Below are 9,722 nucleotides of genomic sequence, written 5' to 3' on the forward strand. Positions count from 1 at the left end.
TGCCTTGTCAGTAATAAAAGACGAGGCTCACGTGCTGCATAACGGGCCTCGCTCTCTCGGGATTAAAACGGTTGGAATATGTATCTGGAGCTGGTCGGACGTTCTTACAGTCTCCCTTACGAACGGTATAGTATTTTGTGCTTCGTGCTCAATTTGTTATAGAACTGATTAGAGAATTATTCATTTTGCTGCCTGTCGTGTATCTTAAATGTAATGTATAACTATAGATATTTGTGACCTGAACAAGAGGCAATGTATTTAAAAGCGGCTGCGTGTGGGTGTCATATGGAACACTGATGATACTTCGTACTGCTTTTTTGTAGGACATAAAGCTCGTTTATTTTAGTTGGAATAGTGGTTCCCCACAGAAGATTGCAATATTTTAAATGTGAAGCTAGCAGGGAATTGTGAATGAGCAGTTTAATTTTTGTTGGCAAGTCAGAGCGAAACTTCTTAATCATGCCTACAGCTATAGAAAGTTTTGAAATTAAATTTTTAATATGAAAATCTAGCAACAACCTTTCCTAGAATTACACGCCGAGTGTTCCGGGAAAAAGCTCAATAATAAATGGCCCGAGTGTAAGTTGGAAATTAAAAACTATATATATATATATATTTTTTTTTTTAATTCTAAAAGTACGGCCTTTGTTGTAGAAGTGTTAAGTTATAGTGAATTTCCGTTCCTTTGTTTCTAAAGTTCCCTTAAAGTGTCACTCGCATGTTGAGTGAGCTTTTTTTTTTTTTTTGTCGTCTGCGGAAAAATACAAGCTAGTACAATCTGCATAAATAACATACGCCGCTGTGCTAATTCTTACAATGTCGTTAATAGAAATATTAAAAAGTAGAGGTACGAGTTTGCCACCCTGAGGTAAACCAGCAGTTAATGGTTGAACATTTGAATACTGGTTATTGATCAAACACGCTGTTCGCAAAATTGTAAGTAGGAAGCTATTAATTCAAGAGTTGCACTGCGGAAGCCAAAGAATGCAAGCTTGGCAATGAGATTGAGATTATTTATGCGGTCGAAGGTCTTGTAAAAATTTACAAATGTACCCAAGGTAACACACTTGTCTACTAATGATTTAAGATTATTTCTTTGTGTGTTAATAAGGCAACTTCAGTTGATCGTCCCTTTCGAAAACCGTATTGTGAGGATCGCAGAATGAAGTCATTCCGCGATGCATAATTTTGTCAAAACACTTAGAAAAGACAGGCAAAATAAAAATAGGCCTGTGATTTGATCTAATTTTCTCTCTATTTTTGAAAAGAACGATCACTTTCGCAAGCTGCATTCGACGTGGGAACGTATACCCAAAGAAATGTAAAGGTTATATGTGTTGTATAAAACAGGCGCTAAAATATCCAAAACATCTGTAAGGGCGGGGCTTAATTTGAATCTCGCTAATGGCATTACATTTGCTATTTTGTATTGAATTAAGTGTATAAAAACGTAGTATTCGTCTGTTTAGTAGAAAAAACAGAAACACACTGTTTCATTACGAGCTCCGAGGCAAGTTGTACACTGTGGGTCATAACTGCTGTTTTTAATGTTAGCAAAGTGGTTGTTAAATTGGTTTACAGGATCCTAATCGCGAAACTATGTATTACCGATTTTCATTTCTTTAATAATAATGTTGGCAGGCGATCGACTTTGGAGTTGCCGAGTTTGTGTAAACATTAACCAAAATAAAGCTTTCTTAATTACCATACAAATCAAGGTCATGTTTTTAGTACGACATGGATTATATCAAAGAAAAAGGTTTCGAATTGAAATGCTTTTTACGATATAATTACAATAACAGTGATTTTTAAAACTCATTTCAGTGATTGAGTGAAATGAAGAATCATTTCCCTTTGTCTAAAAAGAAAACTAGAAAGAAAAAATAGATATAGGGTGATTTCAGATAAGATCGACCAAAGGATGGCTAGTGGACATTTTCAAATCAACTGATGTTTTTACATGTTATTGTCTAGTGTCTGGTATGAACGAATCCAAACTTAGTTTTGACTAGAAAAAATACTTGGGGACAGGAAAAATCGTAAGGCATGAGGTGGTGGACAGTTGCATTGACGCGCACTGATGGAGGGGGCCCGTTTGAGAGTGAATAACTAAAGCGATAACATTAGGAGAACTCTAATACGTTTTAGGCGCAAATTATGGGTATAGCTTGCTTGTAATATAAAGTAATCATATTTATTTAAAATTTATTTATTTTTCTAAAAATTGACAAACATGCCTGCTCGAACGACAAATGGCAAACTTTGGAGGTCTGTATCTCATGAAATAATTTAATCATTATGATATAATTTGCAGATATTATTCTACTAATATATAGCTAATATTTAAAAAATAACTAAGGTATCTGTGTGATACAATAGTTAGGATATATTTAGTCAAACATGGAAAAAAAATCAAACAAAGAAAAATTCCGATGCGAATAAAAAAAAACACCACCCTCGATTTTTTTAAAATTAAGGTAAACTGTTATACTCTATTTCGGCATTCATTTCCATTAAAAACATGTTGCATCATTTTATTGAGAAAGAAGATACAACTCCCCAAAGTAGGGTCCTTTTTCAAAGCCTATACACTTAGCAGTGTTTTATACAAGAACTGACTCTGAGTTCCAGTTTCATGAAACCAACACACATCTTTTATATATTTTTATTCAGATGAGGCCAATGATAACTAAAGAAATCGTTCACACACTTAAATTAAGGAGAAACTGCTGTGTACAAAGAGGTATCATATTACGGACTAGTGATCCGAGAAAAGATCATGCAGCCATCGGCCACTAGGAACTTTGTTTACTTTATTCTCCTGCGACACTATATGCTATTCCCTCTTCCGCTCTACCTTCATCTCTCTCTCTCTCTCTCTCTCTCATATATATCCCTGATATATATCCAGAACAAAAACATGTTCAAGCATTCCCTTTCTGCGTGGTAGTGTTCTGTGGCTAGCAAAAATCATTTCCTCGCTAAGCTCACAATTATGGCAAAATAGTTGCCGGAAACCGCAGACGACACTCGTCGCTAGTTCTGGCAAAACGGCCGATACAATCTTTTTTTCGCATTTCCCCGCTCGCTGTCAAGGACAAGGGGGTTCGCTTCAACCAGCAAAACATGGCCGCCGACGCCTGTTTACTGAGCAGTCATGCCTGTCGCCATCTCACTCGCTGGCGTCACGGGCGATAATATCAGGCACAAAGGGGCACACCAACCGGCAGCATTATCCCCAAATACTCGAGCCTCGCGTAAATACATAGAGTGTAAACGCTGTCGCCATGTTATCGTAGTAAGACCGCCCCCCCCCCCCCCCCCCGTCCCCCAACGGGGGACTGCAGTACGCGACGGCGTACTAACACAACGGCGACGATATCGACATCGCGGGCTCCGAATTTTCTCATAGTTCTACTCCACGGGCATTTCTCAAAACGCTTGATATTGTGTACGCCCGCCTGGAAGGATTTCAGGCGCGTAGTTAAGATAAGGCGGTTCTCCGCGGCAAAAGAAAGCAATTTCAGAAAAGCTTAAAAGCGGCGGCGACGCGTGTGCGGTGAACGCTTGTAGTTTTGGTGTAGACAGGGTGTGTGTGTTCTCGTTGTTGACACCAGCCGGCGATAAGGCACTGCAGGCGGTAGCTCAGTACAGCAAGGGCTAATCCGAGTGACCATCAACGTAACCCCACCGCCAACCCCTCGCGAACCGGTCGCCGACATGGCTCAGGCTGTGTCATGAACCACGTGGTAGAAGCTCGGGTGCTTTCATATCAGCGCGTGGAGGGACGACAGTGCGATTCCGGAAAGTCTTTTTCGAAGGCCGCTGACCACAATTTTTTGTCTGGAGACTTTCCCTCTTTCTTCCTTTGACGTGGATCAAGCTTTGCCGACAGCCTCAGTTGTGACCTCTCTTTTCAAATGTACGTTTGCAGTGAGTGAGCTCCTCAGCCTCGGACTTGTCACTTTTGCACCCAGTAGTTCTTTCACTTGGCAATTATATGCCATCAGTTGGGGTTTAATTTCCATTATTTATGTATACATTATGAAGACGTCCTGGAGCTCCGAACGAATGTTTTGTGCAGATTACTTTTGCAAACACAAAAAGACTATACCAAAGCAGCGGAATTTTCGAAGTGTTGGCGAGTTGGACCTAAACTCGTTGAAGCAAATTCTTCCGCCTGACTGTTCCACGAAAGTGAGTGCGACGGACTACCTGTGCTACCATTGCTTCATGCACATCACTAAGGAGATCTCGATGCGAAGCTCACACTCTTAAAAAAAAAAGAGTCGCTATGACTCTCTTTGGGGGGTATTGGCGCGCCGCAGAATCGACTCCAGTTTGTAGAGTCCCTCGACTCTTTTTTCAAAAAGGGTCGCCACGACTCCCCGTGGGGGGTCTCTGCGCGCTACAGATTTGACTCCTCCATGACTCGTTTGTAGAGTCACTTGACTCTTATTTAAAAAAGAGTCCCGCGACTCTCATCACACTGGAGTCATGGTAGTGTATGGGCGACTCCAGGTGACGTAGTCAACTGCGACTCTTTAACGACTCTTATCCAACGAAGAAAAAGAGTCACACGACTCCATCCTGGTAATCCCCGTGACTCTCTAACAAGAGTTGTGAGGACCCTCCTTTTATGAAGAGTCCCCCGACTCCTATCGCAAAAGAGTCATGGGAGTGTATGAGCGACTCTCCGAAAGATAGTCAGTGCTGGCTCTCACTTTGTCTGGAGTATAGCAGCCCTAGTCAAGTATCAGTTTGTTGAACAAAGGGAGGCGTTGTGATCGCTAGGAGACTTCTTGTCGCCTGCGAGGTTCAACTTGAATTACTCTAAAACAAGGGTAGTAACATCAACTGTGTGAAAATATAAAAGTTGAAATGGGAATTTCGATTCCACTTAAAAGAAGCGGCAACATCAATTGTCTGCAAGTGTAAACGTCGAAATGCAGAACTGATATCTTACAATTTCCTGTAATGAAACATGGAAAAATGAACGATGGTGGCCTTAACGATGCTGAACTGAACGCTGCTCTAAAATTTATCATGAAACACAACAGAAGCTTTCAGGACAGCATTGTTTTGTTACATTGGAATTTGCACACAACAAAAAAAAAGTAAAAGTTTTTTTTTTAATCGGCAGCTTAACTTTCTATTAGTTTGGTTATACTTATCATTTACAATAGGTTGTATATCTTTTTTGTCACATGTCTATACTATTGCCAAGAGCTGGTGTGAACGAGCATGTTCTGTTGCTTTATGCCTGCTTTGAGTGGGCAGGTGGGTGGCAATAAATTGCAGGAATCTTCAAATTTAACAATAAAGATAGCTGTTTTCTCTCAGCTCATATCACTGCCATTTGTGGAAATGAAACTTCATGAGTCCTACCATGCAGGCACTGCAAAACAAGCCACAAGTATTTAAAACAATTACTTTATTAGAAATTAATGTGATACATATTGGCTCAAAAGCCTGCTTCGGCTTATCACAGGGGTTTTATCACAAACACTAAACAAATAACATCATAAGAAATAATACTAATACACAAAACTGGTATAACTATTAGACAAGAACGAAAATAAATTACAATGACAAGTTTTGTGAAGGCTTGCTTTGCCTGCTTGATGTTGAGGATTAAATAAGAATTAAAAAAAAATTACAACAAGTTTCCTAAAAGCTTTGTTTGCCTACTTGCTGTTTTTTCAAAGCTTTGTTTTTCTTTTTGCAGTTTCTTCTTCTATGGTTTGAATCCTCATATCAACAGATGCACAAAAAAAATCTAACAGAAGTTTAGATACACAATGGAACACACAAACCTTTGTATTATAGCTGGAATATTCACCAAATACATATGGAAAACATTAAAAGAGTAACCAATATTGGTAATTCTTTTTCCCTGTTCTAGGAATGTGCTTTAAGTGCTGTCACAACTTTCACAGCTCTTACCAAAATCTTTGTATTTTTTTTACCCATGAGGGTGCTCAAACACAAAAAGTGTGCTTCGTCGATTCCCCCCCCCCCCCCCCATACTGACCTTTCTATGCTCAGTACATGGCTAATACCCGAGAGATTCCTGCTGAAAAGTCCAGGATGTCGATTGATAGGGCCTCGCAGACAACGCACATGCTGCCAGATGTCCATGGGTGCTTTCCAGTGAAAAGTAACACCGGGTTCCCGAAAGTCTTTACCGGGTGGGTCTTGGGAAAAAAAAAGCCAATGATAAGAAATAAGTTCTGGAAGTCGGACGAAGTTGTAGGTGAGCAAAGTAAAATTGTCGAGGACATGTTAAGTGCCCGCAGTGTCATAGATGGAAAGTCCATGCAACAGGGTGAAGGCAAGTGAGGCAGACGCCCATTGCTGCCTTTCTATATTTTGCTTTCCCCAATTCTCACTTGATTGTGAAGCATTTTGTACGGTGGAACTAGTGCATCAGGGTGTCTACCAAATTTCTGATTTCAAATTCCTCGACTTTTCTAAAATTTCCCTTGACTATTTTGATAAAAACTTCCTGACCACTCCTGGGTCAAAGGATCATAATTCGGAAACATTATTCAGCATAGTCGTGCCCATGTGCAATCATCAAGCTTTGTTTCGTATTGCCGTTCCACTCTCAATGGTCATTTTCCCTGATGAAGCCAACTTTTTGACGATTTCCCTGAGAATTTCAGGTTGGTAGACACCCTGATGATGTATCAGGTTACAGATGGACACCATAAAAATGCAGACTATTGCATTCAAAATTATTTTAGCCATCAGGAGGAACTTAAAATATTCCCATGGAGAGAGATAGAGAGTGGAGGGGCGGGGGAGGCTGCTGCTGCTATTGTCTGCTTTTTCTTTTAAAAGAATATCAATTTAAGGCTCAAAGGGAACGTAAATAATAAATCAGTAAGTGCACTGAGAGCACTTGAAGCACAAGGGGCACGGTCCCTACTGAGGAAAGAGGGGAGGATACCAAGTCTAGCTGAACCTGTTCTGCAGCACCCTGCATAATCTAGTTGCTAGGCAAGACTGGGGCTTATCTACTGAGAGTGTCTAGTACAGTCAAAGGAAGCATTATAAAATTCTTTGCTGGGCAAGGTGCTTCGCGGCTGCAATGAAAGAAAAGAGTACATTAAGGCAGGGACAAGAAAGGAAGGGAAGACTTTTTTTCTGAATAAACTAGTTGGTAGTGAGCGCTTGTTTCTTCCTTTCTCGTCCCCGTCTTATTGTGCTCCCTTTTGAGTTGTAACGAAAGCAAGCCACGATGGAATTTAGAGAGGGCTTAAAGCTTGCTTTAACATTTGTGTGCATGTGAGGGAATGCTTCATGTACAAGGCCTACTACAAGGTAATAATCATTACAATTTCCATCATCACTCATCAACAATAAAAAAAAAGAGTACATAATGCATCTCTGCACTACAAAGTCTCTTATAAATTTTCATGTGCTGTACCTATATAGGCATCTTTTGCATGCAGAAATGGCGGGACACTAAAACTAATAGTAATTTGTTTATCATCTTTGCTTAGATAAATGTTTCTGAAGTTTGGCAGGAAAGACCCGCCTTCCAACATGAGCCCGAATCTGGTCTTTGGTTTGTTTTGAAGTCATGGCCAAGTACTCCTAATAAAATATTGAAATAACCAGTTGAGAAGACAGCAGATGATACTTATCTCACTTGGTCTCCAGCTTTAAAAAAAAATATGTTTATAGATTGGCATAGCGAAGACACCCTTTCAAACACATTTATCTTAAACAACCATAGTTACATGTGATTTATCTTCAGCATGAGTAGTTACATCTACCACGCAAACGGCACGGCTTTCCTCTGCTCTTGTCCCTTCCCCCATCTTGTTTTCTTTTGCGAAGATCGGCATTGATAAGAATAGCGTAGGCCCTGACGACAGCAAACTGAGCTTGTTAGTGGTTGTCCGCACCAATTTAATCATAACAGTCTAACCCTCTTTTTTAAGAATGCCAACAAACAAATGCTCTCCCACTGAAAAAAAAAAAAAAAAAGGAGTGAAGTGGATTAGAGTATGACCATAGCACCTCTATACTCATAAAGCCTGCCAGTTCGACGACTGAGTCATAGAGTGCCTGGTCACAGATTTGGAACGTGAGGATTTGGTAGCACAGAGCATTAAAGAGCCATTCCTCGGGGAACCTGGACGTCAGCACACAGCTTTTGCAGTGGCGAGGTCCCAAAACATACTTTTTTTGTGTTTCGCGTCCGCTGCAGCGAGACTCTTCTCCGTTGTATGCCACCCCACATTTTTCCATTTCGGCGACCGCTCCTCGTGGCAATCTGCCAGGTTTCGTCAGTATAAAGGAGGCTATGATACGACATAAACTGGTGCTCTGTAGCGGGGCGCCATCCTGCTGTGTAATCTTTGGGCAGCCCCTTTGTCCACAGAACTCTGAGAATGTAGAGATTATCTATCCTACCTGTGACATTATCTGCAACTCACAAATTTCAGTGCTGCATTGGATTGTTTACAGCAAGGCATGCAAGTGAGTCATGTTTTTTTTTTATCCGCAAAACTTTCAAAAGGCCGAATTGTTTACCTCGGCAAAAACTGCACGGTTCGGGGCACACCCACGCAGGCGGCAAGGCGTTGACACCAAGAGGTCCCGTTCTCTTTCCCTCGCTGGCTCTTGTAGTACCCTTGTCTCCGTCGACTGAAAGGAAAGTTCCTTCAGTGTCGTGCATACTTGAGCCTCCACTGAAGCAAAAATGATTCCATATGAACCTACTTGCCATTAAAGACCAAAGTTCACTTCTTCACTCTTATTTTCTACCAACCTAATACAATGGTTTGTTAACAGGAACACCGCCGTTAACTAGAACACTCATTCAAAATGCAAGTCCTACGTAGTAAGGAATCATGTTCAAGGTCTAATTAAACAACAGGCATGGGCACTAAAGACACCCTCTTACATGGGTGGGCATTAGTGGACCCGATTTGGCTAACATTTGCGAGGCCTACCTTGACAACATAATAAATGACATTGTTTCTGGTCACATTATTTTTTTTAGATGCCTTGGCATTAGTTCTGACCTTGGACTGGTTTTGAGTGCACCAATATCATGTTTGCAACTTTGCCATGGGAACCACAAAGTTCTTTCAAAACTAAATAGCAAGCTTTAAAATAAAATAACAAAAAAAGTTGTACAGATGCACGAATATAATTACCATTGTCTATGCCCTACCTGCTGGCACCTGTTTCCAGAAAAATCAACAAATACCAAAGTAATGCACATAATATACATCGTGAAGAGGCCTGCCGAGAACCTGATGAAATGCCAAGAACGCATGAACTGTTAAGTTTTCCGTTCACTGCATGGTTCTCTAAAGGCCCGTTCACACTCTTGCGACCTCTTAAAACTGGGTTCCTTAAAACCTCTTACAACGGATGGATAGATGGATGAATCCGGCTGAGCCCTTTGGATCGGACGGTAGCTTATGCCACTTAGCCATTTTGTTTCACCATTTAAGCTTAGAATATTTATATGTGAAATCTATATTCACTCCGCACCGCAAAGGAAGTGGGGCTATGAAACCCCTTGCCATCAGTTAATAAGAAAATACCTAGTTTTCTCTCGCTTTCTGCCACCATTCACTTAATCTTGGCTTGGTAATCTCTACAGTCTTGAAATCCACTTTCCCTTCGCTGTCTCTAAAACCCAATGACTTTATTAAATTCATGTTGTCTTCAGTAGGCATAGGGTGAAGCCC

This window comes from Ixodes scapularis, unplaced genomic scaffold, assembly GCF_016920785.2.
Source record: "Ixodes scapularis isolate PalLabHiFi unplaced genomic scaffold, ASM1692078v2 PGA_scaffold6__148_contigs__length_123643588, whole genome shotgun sequence".
NCBI classification, from domain to species: domain Eukaryota; kingdom Metazoa; phylum Arthropoda; class Arachnida; order Ixodida; family Ixodidae; genus Ixodes; species Ixodes scapularis.